Source organism: Notolepis coatsorum (assembly GCF_963971535.1).
Source record: "Notolepis coatsorum genome assembly, chromosome: 2".
In the NCBI taxonomy this organism is placed as follows: Eukaryota; Metazoa; Chordata; class Actinopteri; order Aulopiformes; family Paralepididae; genus Notolepis; species Notolepis coatsorum.
Window position 1 is genome coordinate 89,351,563 of NC_140166.1, and position 18,314 is coordinate 89,369,876.

Genomic DNA, 18,314 nt, shown 5'->3' on the forward strand with positions numbered 1-18,314 from the left:
CTTGACGTCTGGAGTGGGAACACCACTCCAGGCCTGGCACGGAGATCCCCCCTCGGATGCTGCAGACTGGCAGCGCAGAACACCGGGGTCCCAGGGGACCGGGGCGAAGAGACGCATCCTCCCGTGGAATAGGAAGCGATGCGCGCCGGCTTGACGTCTGGAGTGGGAACACTGGAAAACCTCCCGTAGAGGATTAGAGAGCGCAGACGGTGTCCCACTCCAGGCAAACGGCGACAGGTGGTGATGGCTGGCACGTCGTCTCACGCCGGAGACGCGGCAGGTGATGGTAATGTCCAGGACTCCATGAACACTGAACACAGATAAAGATACAGAGTCCAGAACACCGAACCAGCATACAGAACGACCCGACAAGGACTGGAGGGGAGGTCCAGGGCCCTCATTCATCAATGTGTGCGTAGAACATGTTCTATTTCCACACGTAAGCACGGAATGTAGAACCAGTGTACGCACAGGGAAGTCGGGATTCATCACACGTGCGTACGCAGGCTCTATGCTCCTCCGTGTTGATGAATACCACTTTGTTCTACCGTCAATGCTCGTGCATGATTATCCATATATGGTCATGAAAGTGAGGAAACACCCCCCATGGGATGTGAAATAATGGACTGACCCGAGCGGAACTCTGAGAAACTCCACGGAGATTGTTCACTGCTGTCGAACCAAGAAGACACTATCGCGTATTATGGGATAAATAAAAGGCGGACTTGTAAACGGTGATGTCAGATATCAACGGCTCCCTAAGACCATTGCTGCAATTCTGCCTGGACAGCTCAAAATACTAATAAAGACCGTTCGTTGACCACTGTTTGGCGTTGGTTGTGTGTCATTATAACCGTGCTGTAATATGAATGCCTTTATTAGTTGTGTTCGATTGGCTATATGATTTTTAGAGGCATCTATTTTGTTGTCGGCTAATAAAGACCGCGCTGGAATATGACTGCCTTTTCCCGTGTTGTTTGATTAATACCCAGGGATTAAAGTTCTCCTCAATTTTATTCAAAATCACGATGGATCTCCCGTCAATTTTCTACCTGCTGCATATGATTTCTAGAGGCATACTACAATCTATTTTGATGTCAGTATTGGGTAGCCTATATAAACAATAATACGAGAGCATATACAAGAACAATGAATCTCACTGCATGTATGATGTAGCCTGCCTTTCAATACATGAACTTGAATTCCATCATGTTTGTGTGCGGGACTCACAAGGCTGTTGTCACAATGGGTGGTACCGGTACAGTAATAATAACAGTCCACACAATATCACGATCCATGCCATAGCCTATGTTCTATTAGGACATGATCTGTGACGACAAATGTTCTAGAATGTTTGATTAAGATATCATACTCTGACAGCATGCCTATGATCAACAAAAACGCGAACTTGAATCCCATCATATACATAGTCTGTCCACTATCTGGTGTCATTGCAATGCGTTTTCTATTCTTTCTTATACAGTAAAAAGGGGGAAGAACACTATATTCATATGACTTGTATTCTGCTTACAGCTTCGAAATTCCACTTGTTTCGTTTAACGTAAAGCCTTTTAAATATAATCAAAACGTTCCCGTGTTTCGGCGGTCTGTGCGCAAAATAATAACGAGTTGAGCTTTATGATTTATGATGAATTGAAAATGGGGGACCCTGATGTAAACAAGATGAAAGTCTTTCTCTGGTCTGCATCCCCTTAACAATTGTATGTACTGAGCTGTACTGTACTGTACCCATTCTGCAATCTGTTAATAAACTTTTCAATCAATCAATCAATCAAGCTACGCGGAGCGCAGTCAGTCAGTAGCCTACACCCCGTATATTCCGATAACGCTATATAAACCATGCTGCATTCATTCTGAGAGAAAGATCTATTATTCCAAATGCTATTTATAGGGTTTTGACCATAATTACACTACTGTTGCTATTTTACAATGAACTATAATGAATTACGGTTCATACAGAACATCCAGTGTTATTATGCACAGAAGCTCATTTCCTTGTTGTAATAATATATTCTACCACTGGGCGCCAGGTACGCATGGTCCGAGCTGTGCGTAAATATAAGCACGATGTCAAGTTCAAGTTGAAATTGATGAATCCCACTCTTTGCTTAGAAATGATCGTACGCACAGGGTAAGCACAAATCTGTGCGTAGAACACGTTGATGAATGAGGGCCCAGGTATTTAAAGCCCTCTGGGGCGCTAATCATAACTTATGACAGCTGTGAAAGGTAGTCCAAGGGTGGGGGCTGGTGAAGAGCAGAGGAGAGTAAAACATCGCAAGGGTGGGGGCTGTTGAGGAGAGTAGACAGGGAAAGTCCAAAGGTGGGGGCTGGTGAGGTGAGGAGACAGGGAATTAAAGGTCCAGGGAACAGGCGAAACCTCACACACACACCGGCAGCGGAGGCCACCATGCCTTAGGTGTTCAAGGTCTTGTTCAAGGTCACTTCGACGTGCTGCTGGGACAAGCTGGAATCCAACCGGGAACCTTGATTACTAGACTGCTCTACCTCCTGAGCCACTGTCACACCACAGATACAAATTACAAAGCCGATTGGAAGGTACTACCGAATTGGTCTGAATATAAGACGACACTGATTATAAAACAACCCCTATTTTCCAAGAAATGTTTTTTTAAATACCTTTTTGAAGACCAATTCTTGTTTTTATAAAGAAAATAATTTCTGTGAATCTCCTGGAAGCGGCCCCTTTGCGAACCGTGGTAAGACTGTTTGCATCTTTAAGGTGGCCTTTTTGGGCTCATCCTCTGGTGCGCTTTGCGGTGTGTTGAGGCAGACTGACCTGTTGCCTAAATCTTAAGTGAGGCGTGATGGACAGATCCTTCCACGCTCTCACTCTCCTTCTCAGTAAGCAGAGCGCAAGTATCCAAGATAATCTGCTGGTGTGTATGTGTAACGGGTGTAAAACTCACTCCCCAGAGGCATACAAACTGAGCGCTTAGAAGGGAATTCCTTTCTTGGCGCAACGGTTTGTGATGTCGCCCGCAGTGCGGACGCCTGGGGTTCGACTCCCACTCAAGGCATGGTCGAATTCGTGGCAGGGGCGAGTTGCCTCTGTTACACTGGTGCCGTGACCCGGATGCCTTGGGTGGTGTGAGTTTAGGGGGGGTGAATGTAACGGGTGTAAAACTCACTCCCCAGAGGCATACAAACTGAGCGCTTAGAAGGGAATTCCTTTCTTGGCGCAACGGTTTGTGGTGTCGCCCGCAGTGCGGACGCCTGGGGTTCGACTCCCACTCAAGGCATGGTCGAATTCGTGGCAGGGGCGAGTTGCCTCTGTTACATATGCGCCTGTATGTGTGTGTTTTTTCTTTCTTTTTTTTCTTCTGCAGTCACTGCAGGCTGAGATACAGAGAGAAAGACATTGACTCGCTTGGGGAGCTCGTTTGGCGTGATCCGTTTCTGTGAATTTTGTATATTGACATTTAAAAGTCTGGACCTCATTTAATTTTTAATTTTTTTTTTAATAACCCTGTCTTATATTCGACACAATACGGTACATGTGATTTTCCTGCGGCTTGGTTCGTGACCCTATTGACTTCCACAAGCAATAAGTGGCTCAGGAGGTAGAGCGTCGTCTGGTAATCGAAGGTTCCTGGTTCGATTCCTGCTCTTCCCGGCAGCGTGTCAAAGTGTAACCCCTAACTGCTCCTGATGAGCAGGTAAGGTTGGCACCTTGCATGGTTTCCTCCACCATGCCATGGCATGTGATTGAATGAGTGCATGTGAGGCATAAGTTGTAAAGCGCTTTGGATAAAAGATATATATATAAATGCAGTCCATTTTACCATTACCATTTACAAGCATCACTCTCAACCTCTAACATACTACTGTATTTGTATGTCAAAAAACCAATACACTGACAGGTACTTTAACAAATCAGATCCTTAAAGCGGGCAGAGTACCTCTTTAAGAACAAAAAGAAAAGAAGAAATAAAGAAATTACCAACAATATTGATGGATAAAAAGATCTTTTGATCCGTGGATGATATCCCACAGTAGTATCCCAGGCTACACAGGGATGTGCTGCGGCGTGCCCTTCATACTTAGCCAGATGAAGACCGTAAGCCAGAGCAGCAGGGAGGACATGGGGAGGATTCTATCAGTGTAAATCCAGCAGCCAACCACACAGAGAGAGGGATATAAAGAGCAGGAGAGGGACCAATTCAGTGGGAGTGCTTTTGTGGTTTTGGCAGAGAAAAGAAGGGGAGGGTCTCTCTATGTGTGTGTTTGTGTGTGTGTGTGTGTGTGTGTGTGTGTGTGTGTGTGTGTGTGTGTGTGTGTGTGTGTGTGTGTGTGTGTGTGTGTGTGTGTGTGTCTGTGTGTGTGTGTGTGTGTATCATCCATTTCCAAGTGAGTGTGTGTGTGTGTGTGTGTGTGTGTGTGTGTGTGTGTGTGTGTGTGTGTAGGTGTGTGTGTGTGTGTGTAAATCATCCATTTTCAAGTGAAGGTGTGTGTGTGTGTGTCCATCATCCATTTTTGGGTGAGTGTGCATGTGTGTGTGCATATTCGCATGCATGCTTGTGTGTGATTGTGCATCCTTGTGTGTGTGTGTGTGTGTGTGTGTGTGTGTCAGAGATGCACGAGTGTGTGTAAATCATCCATTTCCAAGTGTGTGTGTGTGTGTGTGTGTGTGTGTGTGTGTGTGTGTGTGTGTGTGTGTGTGTGTGTGTGTGTGTGTGTGTGTGTGTGTAAATCATCTATTTCCGAGTAAGTGTGCATATTCACATGTGTGTGATTGTGCATCCTTGTATGTGTCTCTGAGGCGTGCGTGTGTTTGTACATCATATATGTCTTTGCTTGCAGGAGCACACAGAGCACAGCTTTGCGAGCCAAGCCTGGGCACTCGTCTTCGCAGCAGTGGAACGATTGGAAATGAATGGTTCCTGAGGTGCTGTGACGGATGGTGTCTGTTAGCGGTGACGGCCGCTCAGAGGATGCCTTGTACCGATGGTGGGGGGGGGCGCTTCCGGAACCCGGCGATCTCCGGAGACAGGACAGGCACAGTCCCCGTTCACCCTCCCGCCCCTCCGAGGCTCTCTCCCTCCGTCCTGGCCTCCTTCCTCCCTCTCTTTCTGTCTCTCCACATATCACTACCGTACCATCTTCTGTCGATGTCAGTAGCCACCTGTACTCTTGTAGATTAGATTAATGTATGTATCTCTGTACATACTATAATTGTGTGCTTTTACTTGTTATCGTCATAATATTCCTATTTACCTTTATCTGTTTCTCATGCCCTTTTAATTTCTGAACGGCACCGTCGACAATGTTCCCTCTTTGAGGATAGTGGTTTTATATAAGGTTTCATATAATAAGGTTTTCTTTCGTTTTATATACGGTTTTATCTTCAAGGTCCAGCATTCACTGCCATACAAAAGGACAGACTCAACTGTTGCATGAAAGAAGTTGAGCTTGATTTGACGGGGGAGGTTGGATTTCCACACACTGGTCATGCCGTTCAGAGCCCTCCACGCAAGCGCCTTCCTCACTTCCTCCGCCTTACTAGTGTCTCACAAAGACAAACAAGTGGTTGAGCAGACACTGAGTGCAGAACTAGAGAAGGTTAGCGACTGGCTAGGCCACAACAAGCTGTCCCTCCACGTGGGGAAGACTGAGTCCATTTTATTCGGGTCAAAGGTCAGGCTCAGAAAATCGCCAGGTTTTAACATTAGAATAGGAGATACTGTTCTCACAGACAAAACATCTGTGAAATATCTTGGTTGCGTCCTGGAAAACAGCTTATCAGGGGAAAGCATGGCTCACCAAGCACTTACAAAGATCAATAATAGGACTAGATGCCTAGCCAGAATCTCTCATTTTTTAGATCAGTCAGCGATGAAGATTCTTGCTGGAGCACTCATACAGTGTCACTATGACTATGCGTGTGGCTCCTGGTACAACAGTGCCCCCAAAAGTCAGAAAATAAAACTACAAACATCACAAAACAAGCTAATCAGGGTAATACTTAGGCTACCTGCCCGAACCCACCTTGACCCATCTCACTTTGAGATCATGAGATGGCTTAAGGTGGAAGACAGAGTAAACCAGATAGGGATGTGCCTAGTTCACAGAATAGTGCACGGGGTAGTGCCAGTGTACTTTAACAACTACTTCAACCAAATCAGAGACATCCATGCATACCAAACTAGGCGCAGCTCAACTGACTTTGTGCCAGTCAGATTCAGGAGCTGTATGGGGAAGGAGTCATTTCTGTATTCAGCAGCTATCTAACAGTCTGCCCAGTGACCTGAAAATCGTAGACAATGCCGTTAGATTCAAGTCCAGCCTGAAGACATGGCTCAAAAGGGACTATACTTGACCTAGACACTTAGCTTAAGGCACCCTTGCATGTTGTATGAGTCTGTTATGTATATAAATGTTAAATGGTATATGTGATGTGTTGTGATGTCACGTTTTGTATGATGCATGTATTAAGGATCACACTCCCCCACCCCCCTACAAGGACCACAATGGAAATAAGCTCTGAGCTTTTTTGTGTTCCATCCTTGGCAGTATATCCTGACTGTGCTCTTCTGTCACATGTTTATTTTTTATATTGTCAAATAAAGTCATTCATTCATTCATTCACTTTAAGGTCTTGCTCGGACGAGTTGACCCACGAGCCCAGGTATTTGAAATCACCGACTTCCTTTAGAGCAGAGCCTCCTGTTGTCCTTAGAGGTGGATAGATTATCTGGTTTTATATAAGGTTTTATCTGGTTTTATATAATGTTTTATCTGGTTTTATATACGGTTTTAAATAAGGCTATCTAGTTTTATAATGTTTTATCTGGTTTTATATAAGGTTTTATATGTTTTATCTGGTTTTATAAAAGATTTTGAATCAGGTTTTATATATGGTTTTAAATAAGGTTGTTTCTGGTTTTATATAAGGCTTTATCTAGTTTTATATAAGGTTTTATCTGGCTTTATATAAGGTTGTATCTGGTTTTATATAAGGTTGTATATGGTTTTGTATATGGTTTTATATAAGGTTTTATCTTACCTTATCCAGCTGCCGTTTTCATCATGGCCTGAATATCCAACTATTGGGCAAATATGTCTCCATGGACCATGTAACTGGTAAACGGACTGCATTCATGTAGCACTTTTATCTGAAACACTTTACAACTTATGCCTCACATTCACACACCGATAGCGGTAGATGCAAGGTGACGACCTGCTCATCGAGTGCAGTTAGGGGTTAAGTGTCTCGCATGGACATGCTGCTCCGCTGACGGGTTCTAAGGCATCTGAGGATTGAGAGAGTTCTCTCGGAAGAAGCAAGAGCGATGGGTAGACAGGAGCACTTTGTTAACATTATCTACTTCTCCGAACAGAGCTCTGGTTTGAGGGTGCAGGTCGGAGAGATGTGAGGCGACCTCTCGTCTCTCACGAGGGACTGGCTCCTTTGCATTGTGTCTCCCAACATCTGTTGTCTGCGTCTGTTGCAGCTGCATCTTGGCTGGCCCAGCATTGCATTATAGGGAGGGAAAGTAAAGTTGTATTTTACCACTATGCCAAGGAGAATTAAGAAGATGAAAAATAACAAGTTTTTATCTGACTCACAAATACTATATAAAGTTTTCACAAATATAGATTTTTGACAAATGAATCCAGCAGATTATTTAAAGGTTAAAGGGCCCTGTAGGACCCCCCCTTGACCCAGGGGGCAAGTGTGTCAAAGTCCTAACTGTTTATTATTAAGGGTCAGACAGTCCTACAGAATCACAGAAAGTAAAACTTCTTGTTTGCAGCGGCCCCCTTTAGTTTTCTTCATGATCCATCGGCAACTATCGACAAATCTTCCGTTCTTTTTCTCTCAACTTGTGTGGCGTCCCTCGCTCAAGGTGTACACCATCTCATTTGCACACACACACACACACACACACACACACACACACACACACACACACACACACACACACACACACACACACACACACACACACACACACACACACACACACACACACACACACGACACACGAGACATGACACGTTTACCTGTCAAAACATTTCTGAGCGGTTCCCAATGAAGCGGAAGCGGCGCTTCACTTGTGGAAAACATCATTTATGTCCCCCTGAGACGGCCATGCAGCTGGCGTCGTGATGCAACATCAGTGCTAAATATCTGCAACGCCGCCTGCTAAATATCTGCTTCACTGGAGGAACCGATGTCACCACCACTACTCCTTAATTGATGTGGTTAAGTATGGCACACCCCCATCTCTGAGCTGTAAATACCTGCCGTAATGTAGTATAAAATTGTGATTCCGGCATCAAGAAGCCGCCGTAATTTGTCAGTTCCGCCGCAGTCTTCTCAGATGCACTGCCATTCGGGGGGCATTTGAATGGAAGATAGGTTGTTTCGTTTGTGTTTTGCATAACAACGTATTACCCTGCAGCAGTGTTAATTTTGGCAGCTATTTTCATTTTAGTTTTAGTCATGTGTCAAGTGCTCCTTTTTCGTTTTCATCATATTTAGTCATCTGCATTTATTTTTCGTTTAGTCAGTTTTAGTCAACTAAATGTCTGAGCATTTTAGTCTTAGTCAGTGTTAGTCTGGATTTTGTCTTTTTTGTTTTTGTCTAGATTTAGTCGCAGAAAACTGATGATTTTTGTCTAGTTTTCGCTAATGAAAAAAAGGCATTTTATATTTTTATATTCTAAATAATGCAATTCTATTTATTAAGTATAGTCTAGCCCAAACCCTATCAGCTGATTCACAATAAGTTCAGTAGAAGGCTAGAAGCATTCCTTGAAATGGTCAATAGATTCAGAAATAGTCAGACATGGAATGGAACATATTCTGATTTAAATAGCTTTTTTTTTTTTTAACCAACAATGGAACATTAGGATAGTGTAAATACACACTACACACTGATTGCAATTCTTACTGGGACCTACTGTACACATTTCACACACGTCACACACACATTCCCTTTTGTCCCTCGAGTCGTACCGTAGATCGCTGACGTCACTTTAAATGGCGGCCCCCATCAGAGCATTCGGCTAATAACATCAGCTAGGCGACCCTGCCACCGCACTTCTATTTGCATAAAGTGTGGTAACAAAATATCACAGCCCCTAAGACTGGGAGCGTTCTAACTCTACTGAGTATGTACCCAACATTATATGAAAAATAAAAAAGTCATTACGACGTTTTAGTGACCTTCAAGCGCTAAAGGGATTCATAACTTATAGCGGGGTCAATCTCAGTGTTAGTACTCATCTGTTTCTTTTCTTTTCATACCAACATTACCTTTTTAAGGGAACGTGGTCTTGTCCTTGTTGTATCCATGTGTAATGTTGATAGTAGTCTGGGATATAGGTCCCGACTCCCAGCCTATTAGCTATTAGCTCTTCTGGCAGCCTAGCCATCCTCTCAGCCTCCGTCGTCTTAAATGCTATGTTATTTTGGTAGAACTGTTCGGCTGCCGCAAGAGTGTTGAGAGAGTAGCAGATTCCGTTCATGGTTATTGGTATAAGCTGTAGTCACAAGATACCTGGGACGCGGTTTTTAGCCTCACGTATGTTATGTAGTTTGGCTTTTAGCCATAAACGCTGCAGAGCTTAACCCGGAAACGGAAATGGGAAATGCTGAAATAATAACGTGACTTATTCTAAAAGTTATAATTATTTTGTCTCATCTTGTTTTAGTCAACATAAATTAAGAGAGAATTCGTCATGGTTTTTGTAAACTACATTTTTGTGTGCTCAGTTGTGGTCAACGATATGTAATTAACTATTTAGTCGCGTTGGCGTCACGTGGTCTTCAATAACGTGACGTCACGTCTCGTTGTCGTCATGAAAAAAAACGGTAGCACTTTATAATAACACCCTGTTATAATACATTTATAAGGTATTTGTAGATAATGAACTAATCATGAACAAACCATTTATATACATTCATAAATGATTATTAAATTATTTATGACTATATTTGTATAACATTTACAGATTAGTTCTACATTATTTACAACTCATTATCAACATTGTTTGTACTTGATTTGTTCATCATTAAATAATGTTGTTTAATGTGTAGTAACACATTTGTAGATGCTTTGAAAAATGGATATGAAAAAACGACTATAGCGTATCTCCATTTATTTTTCATGTTCAACAAATGATTTGTTAAGCCATTCATAAAACATTTATAAATCATTTGCAGATGCTATCGTGGGGGCCAATCTAAAGTGAAGCCTATTCATCATTAACAAGTGTCTAATACAGTTAATTATTTGTTAACTTTTTCATCACATGTTACAAATGTTGTAGGCAGCTTTCGGATACACCCTTCTTTGTGACATCAAACAGTGACAGAATTAGGACTAAAGATAAATGCAATTTTATTAACATATAAAATACATGTGCATGACATATAGTGTAACATCGGGGGGCACTAGGACCCAGGAGTACCCTGGCCAGGTATTGAAGAGTATCTAGAGAGGAAGTCTCACGCGAGCGAGACTTGACGTCACGTGTGTTGCCGTCTGTTTGAATGGAAGCACAAGTTATCCGTGCTGCGTCTATACTTTCGCTTTTCAGGTATGAGCAGGTTAAACACCTTTTTTTGTTGGTAAATCTATTCCATCATTTCCGACCTACAAACAACTCTTATATGTTGTGTAGACGTTCGTGTAGATGTGGTGGCCGCTAACGTTACATTTGTTCCTAATGTGCACAGGAAAAACTGGGGAGTCATTTTCCCAGAGTAATTATTACGGAGTTATTATTTTCCTCTCAAGTAGTCATATTTACTCCATTTGGGGCATAATCATTGCCTGTGGCCAATAGAGTGAGAGTAAAGTTCCAGAAGAGTTTCTATTGGAGTAATACAGCATTGGTCACGCCTACTATCCATATAATTCCCAAAGGTGCCGACGCCATCTTTCTCTCTCGCTTCAAGCTCAGGTATACCAGCAAGAGCGCAATACAGCGATATTTTCCTTCTCTTGGATGCCAAATACCAGGTAAGATTATTATTATTATTTGTTAATTTATTAAACAGCAATGTGTGTAACTAATTTGCAACATTACAGCTAAGCCACAGAGCCATCTATCACGATGTTCGCATGTTAGCTGCTATACGTTTGCACGCACGCTATTAAATAAACGTTTTACAGTTGTATGGACAAGTATTCAATTATCAACAGTATTGCTATCAGGGACAGTGCACATTAATCAACATGTCGGTTTTCATGTAAAATGTATATGAGCTAGTGTATAGCCAGAAGCTAATTTCCACCTGTATAGGCCTGAGACCATACCTGTAGACCATGCCTGTAGGCTGTTGTTAAAAGTAGTGATATAACTATATCCATACAAAAACTGACTTATTAAGAACATACAAGACAAGTAGACATAGTACAGGAGATGGAACAATTATATGTTACATGTTGGCGGTTTTTGCTGAAACGGTGGCAGAGACAACGTGTGTTTTACTCTAAATAGAGTCACCGTACATTACAGCTAAGCCACAGAGCCATCTATCACGATGTTAGCATGTTAGCTGCTAGCACGCACGCTATTAAATAAACGTTTTACAGTTTTATGGACAATAACTTAAGAACAGGTACGTCGGTGCAACACGAGTATTCAATTATCAACAGTATTGCTATCAGGGACAGTGCACATTAATCAACATGTCGGTTTTCATGTAAAATGTATATGAGCTAGTGTTAGCCAGAAGCTAATTTTCACCTGCATGCGGCTATACCTGTATAGGCCTGAGACCATACCTGTAGACCATGCCTGTAGGCTGTTGTTAAAAGTAGTGATATAACTATATCCATACAAAAACTGACGTATTAAGAACATACAAGACAAGTAGACATAGTACAGGAGATGGAACAATTATATGTTACATGTTGGCGGATTTTGCTGAAGAGACAACGTGTGTTTTACTCTAAATAGAGTCACGTAAATTTGCCGCAATGTGCTGTAGGTTGACTGTAACTGAGGGGTACAATTCCCTGACTGTATTACTAGATATGATACTTACTACCACTACCTTTGTGCTTAATATTCGGCCACCCAGTACACGGCATAAATATATTATGATGAACACTGTCACGTAGATGAAACGGATCCAACACAAATGTACGAATTAGAAATAGGTCTTTATTTCTACACAGCGATGGTGTGTAGAGCAAGCACTTAATCAAATCAATCACATTTATGAATGGGAATTAGTATGCACTTTTATGGCAAGAGTATTCGTCGGTATATCAATAGAGAATGTCCAATCTCTGAAGGCGCAGGTGGTACATATACGACCTGGAATAGTTTAAGGAATAACAGCAATGATACTTGAATGATTATAGACTGGATACACTAGGGGGGGTTAATCCGGTCGCTTGTAAGCCGACAGGAGTAGGAAGGGGGGGGGGGTAGAATCCGGCTGCCTCATCCGGCCAAGGGTATCCCAGGTGAACCCACTGTAGTGCCGTTCAATGCGCCGGCGATCCTTGGACCACAGATGAAAGCAGGTGGACTCTTTGTGGGCCGGCGTCCTCCGGTCCACGGAGGAGAGACGTGAAGCGACCTCGTCTTGCAGAGCGTCTCCTCACCTTGCGTCCTCTCCAGGGGGGGGGGTTCCAACACACGGCAGTGTCGGGGGTCTTTATCCATGGAATAATCAACGTATACAAAGCATAATCCGTGCCGGGGAAGGCGGGCTGTCGTCGGTAGAATAATCCGGTATACAGGTCCACTCGCTCGTCGGCTCTGGGGCTCCTCGGGTGCAGCTTCACGTGGGGTCAACCACCCTGGATAAGCAGCCAGTTCTCTGCCCAAAACGATGGGGTACTGACTACGGTAGTATTCTCACCGCACGAAGCACTATATATTAACAGACTATTATTAGCTTAATAGACTACGTCCAACTCGACGATATAGTGCCAAATATGACTATTCAAATATTAATATACACGATGTCTCAATACCGATGGTAAGCCGAACTTGGCCTTACTCCCACACGTGGCGTCGCGGGGAGGCTTTACGTCTGTGACTCTATTGGAGGGTAAGAAACTGGACTGAAAAGGAAGTCCTACTTTAGTAGCGCAGTATATATACGCACTATGAACAAATAGTCCCATTAGTGGTGCGGTAGCCAGATTCCTACGCGGAACTAGGACTTGTTCGTACATGTTGAGCGGTACGTTTGAACTGGGTCTGAGGGGTATGGCAGCCTGGCACCAAGGTCTCGACCAATAGTAGAATGGAGACTATTATGGGATGTTCAGTAGGCTAGAATGGATATTCAATGCATATTGTACAAGGAATATACAAGGGATATCAGGGAATATTAGAGAATATACAAATACAATTAAATATATATATATAAATAAATATATATATTCGGTTTAATCTGGCCCTTCACAACAGCCACCCCCTGATTGGTCCCAGACCTAATCAGTTAAACAGAGACAGATTAATCGCGTTGTCTATTTACACATAAGGGTTTGCTGTAGGGGTCAGTCAACTTCACAAAGTCATAGGGTTATAGGGTCATGGTCATCATCGATTGTGTCTGGGAGTCGGGGCAGTTCTATGAGCCTCGCCACGGGACGGGTGTAAGTGCGACCCTGGACGAGCACTTCAGCTGCTCGGACCTTGCCGTTGGCACCGGTGATCACTTTGCTTACGCGGCCGGCCGGCCACATAGCTCTGGGCAGTGATTGATCAATAATCATGACGACTGTTCCTTCTGTCAAATTGTCTCTCTCCTTTACCCACTTCTGGCGGGTCTGTAGAGACGGTAGGTAGTGCAGTAGGAAACTGCTCCAAAACTTGTCGGCTAATACTTGGCTGTACCTCCACATTCGTCGGCCGTTCGCTTCTTCAGGCCGGTACATTGTCTGGGGTAACGCGGGATCTAGCCGCCCCATCAGGAGTGTGTTGGGGGTAACTGGGTCGATATCCGCCACATCACTGGAGACATATCCGAGGGGCTTCGAGTTAAGTACTCCCTCAATCTCCGTGAGGACTGTCATTAGGACTTCTTCCGCCACAGTCTGGGCCCCAAGTACTGCGTACAGGGCTGTCTTTATGGAGCGCACTTCTCGTTCCCAAGTGCCACCGAAGTGGGGTGCGTTTGGGGGGTTGAATTGGAAATCAACCTGTGCTGGAGCGAGGTGGGTCTTAAGTTCTGGGCCCATAGCTTGGAAGCTCTCTCTCAGCTCTCTTTCGCCGCCTTTGAAGTTTGTCCCATGATCGGACAATAGGGTAGACGGTCTTCCTTTCCGTGATGTGAATCTACGGAAGGCCATAAGGAATGAGTCTGTGCTCATGGTCGGGAGAAGCTCGATGTGTATCGCTCTGGTGGTCATGCATTTGAATACAATACCCCACCGCTTCTCGGTTCCTCTTCCTTTCTTTATGTGCAGCGGGCCAAAGCAGTCCATACCCGTTGAGTGGAATGGCTTGTCACCGATTCGGAGGCGACATGGAGGAAGGTCAGCCATCCTTGGTATGCTGGGCTGCGCGCGCCACTTGCGGCAGTCTAGACATGTTCGCTGGAAGCGTTGTACCGCCTCTCTTCCTTGTAGGATCCAGTAACGACGTCTGATTTCCGCGAAGACTCTTTCTGCTCCTGCGTGATGTACATCCTCATCGTATTTCTTTATAATCAGCTCTGTGACCTTGTGTCGGCTGTTCAATACGATCGGGTATTTAATGTCATCCGGTAGATTGGGGGCTCTGCGTAGGCGACCACCCACTCTGATGAGGGTATGAGCGTCGCTCTCGGGGGCCAGATGAATTAATCTGCTGTCGGATGGGACGGGCTTCCCTCCCTGTAGACAGGCCAATTCATCGGGGAACGAGTCTCTCTGGGCTCGCTGCAGTAGAAGCAATTCTGCTTCCTCGTAGTTAGCTGCTGACATATCAGCGGGGGACTTGCACTCCGGGTGGTACCGCAGGAATGTTCTTTGTTGTGCACTCTCTATGGACGTGCAATCGTCTATGTTAGGGTCGGTGGAGGCTACGGTGCTCAATCCACAGAACACAGACTTCTTATTTTCCACCTCCTCTGGACTTGCTTCCCTCGGGATAGGCCTGGGCCACTGTCCTTCCGGGAGTCTTAGGAATGCGGGGCCGTCACTGTAGACATTGCGACGGGTGAGGTCATCCAGGGGGATCCCCCGGGTGATGACGTCAGCTGGGTTCTGTTTTGTATCAACGTAGCGCCACTCTGTTTCTCCGGTTAACTCTTCGGTTAAGTCTTGAATCTCGGTGACTCTGACTCCCACGAAGACTTTGTACTTGCATGAGTCCGATTTGATCCAGGCGAGTACTGTCGTGGAATCTGACCACAGGATTGTTCTAGACACCGGTATGGTGAGCTCACGTTGGATGAGCGTGGCTAGGTGCGCTCCGGCTAGGGCTGCGCAGAGCTCTAGACGTGGGATAGATTGTTGCTTGCGTGGGGCTATTCTCGAGCGGGCGAGGACAAATGCTGTGTAGATCTCTCCCCCCTTTTCTTGGGCCCGCAAGTAGGCTACTGATCCGTATGCGACCTCTGAGGCGTCACTGAAGACGTGTAAGTCCATTTTACATGTCTCTGGCCTCACCGTGGGTGGGAAGTAGCTTCGGCGCATATTAACGCCTGGGAGTGAGTGGAGCTCCATCTCCCACTCTCTCCAGGTGGATGCAAGGTGTGCGGGAATGGGGTCGTCCCAGCCCTGGTCCTTGTCCCACAATGCTCGTACAATCATTTTTGCCCTGGTGGTGTACGGTAGAATACGTCCTAGCGGGTCATATTGTCGGGCGAGTGTTGTGTACACACTCCGTCTGGTGGTCGGCGCCGCCGCCGGCCTTCCCTGCTCCGTAGTCAGGGGCTTGTGTCTGTAGTGAAGCAAATCTGTTTTGAATCGCCACACCAATCCCAGGGTCATCTCCTGGGCTTCTCCCGGGATTGTAGCCATCCAGGTCTCGCTGCTGGCTGCCTTGTCCTCGGAGGAGAGGCTGCGCAGTACTTGCGGATCGCTGCTGGCCCACTGCCTGAGATCAAAGCCGCCTTTGATCAATGAGGCGCGGAGTTTAATCAGGAGAGCCTCGGCTTCTTCCTGGGTTGAAAGGCTTTGTAGACAGTTGTCTACGTAGAAGCTGTTCTTTACGCTGTGTCGGACCTCTTCGTCCGCTGCTGGGTCCTCTGCTACATGTTTCTGTAGTGCAAATGTAGCACAGCAGGGGCTGCACGTCGTTCCGAAGGGGAGGACTTCCCATTGGTAGATGGCTGGGTGCTCATCTCCTGGCTTCTCTCTCCATAGGAACCGTAACAGGGGCTTGTCCTCCTCTACTAATCTCACCTGCAGGAACATTTCTTTAATGTCCCCGCTGATGGCCACCCTTTCCTGGCGGAAGCGGAGTAGAACGCCGAGTAGGGAGGGGCCGAGTGTGGGACCGGGCAGTAACTCTTTATTCAGATTTTGGGATCCGATCTGGTAGCTGCAGTTAAATACTATGCGGTCTTTACCGTTGTGATGGACCTTGTGGTGAGGCACGTACCACGATTCAGTGGTCTGGTCAGCCTCTTTAATGTCCATCTTTGTGACGTGTCCCGCTGTGATGAGCTTCTCAATCTCAGCGCGGTATACACTCTCTTGGGCGGGGTTCTTGGCTAAGCGCCGCTCCGTGTTCAGCAGGTACCGTTCTGTGGCGTCTGTCTTGGCGTGGAAAGTAGGCATTCCTTCTCGCCGCAGGAGTGGCGTGGCGTATCTCAACACGCCGTTGACCGGGACTCTCTTGGTCCCTGTCTCGAGGAGGTGAATGGCGTAAATGTCATCTTTAGAGCGAATGTCTTTCTTTCCGTTCTTAAAGGGCATTTGTTCCAAGGTCCATAGCCGCTCTACGTGTTGCAGGAGTGCGGTTTCTCCCTCCGTGACTCGGGAGTGGAGACATCTAGTGGCTGTACTTCGGTTGAGAGATTTGGCGAGCGGGCCTTGGAGAGTCCATCCCAAACGGGTCTCGACTGCTGCAGGACAGCCTCGGGGTCCGGTATGAACCCGGTCTATCGGGACAATGAGGTCTGCATGGTCGGAGCCTATCAACAGGGTCGGCATAGCATTGTCTATGAGCGGGATCGGTAACTTGCGCAGATGTGCATATTTCTCCATCAGCTTGGCGACGGGGTATGTGTACCGCGACAGTCCTATTTCTTGGCTGGTGAAAGCGTCTGTAATCTGGTACCGTCGCTCAGGCTGGCCGCTTGCTGCGATAGAGAATGAGACATTCTCGCCCTTTATCGTCTTCAAATCTCGTCTTATTGTCCGAATTGTCATTTGGGTTTCGCTTCCCCGCAGCCCTAGCTGGGCCGCAGCGGAGGCGAGCAGAAGGGTCTTCTCGGACCCGTCATCGAGGACGGCGTAAGTGTCCAGTACTTTATTCTGGTAGCTTAGTGTCACACGCACTACTTTTAGGAGTACTCGGGCTCCATTGCTGCTGGCGGGATCGATGTACATGACGCTCGCTTTGCTGCTGGATGGTGCGGGTGAAGGGCGCCGTCTGTTACTGTCGTGAAGTATGTCCAGATGGGCTCCATCGCACTTGGTGCACCTTTTCTTTAAGCGGCATTCGGCTGCCATGTGTGAGCGCGCACAGCGAAAACAGCGCTTGTTGGACTTTATCCATTGACTTGCTTCCTCCGCGTTCAGCTTGGGGAAGGAGTCACATTGCGCTAGCCAGTGTTCTTTCTCACAGTAGGGGCACACTATCTTCCACTTCTCCGTTCTGGAGGGGGTACTGTGGCTCCTGCTGCTCGGTACTGACTCCGATTGGTGCATCACAGTCACCGATCTTCTTCCATCATTTAGTCGTCTGGTTCCTTCTCTGGAGCCAGGGGTGCTCCGTCCGAATGTATCTAGCCGTAGGCTGCTGACTTCTCTCGCCAGGAAGTCTGCTAGATCGATGAGGTTCGGTTCGGGGCCATTCGGGTCTCGGTGGTCTCTCTGCCGCCTAAAACGCTCCTGTCGAGCGGGCGGCAGCTTCTCCAAGATCCTTTCCACATTTGAGTTGGCGTAAAGTTCATGCCTCCCCTTCTCTCTCTGCGCTCCCAACATCCCTACCAGGGACTGCACTCTGATGGACAGGTCGTCCAGTGCTCGATTGTCTATTGTTGGGGGTAAGCGGTCGATGTGTCGGATCTCCTGGATCACGTAATCCCATATGCGCCCATACCTCTGGTCCAATGCTACCAGCGCTGCTGTGTATGGGGTGGTGGAAGTCGCGTAGGCGAGCGCTATATTATGTGCGCGGGGTACCTTTAA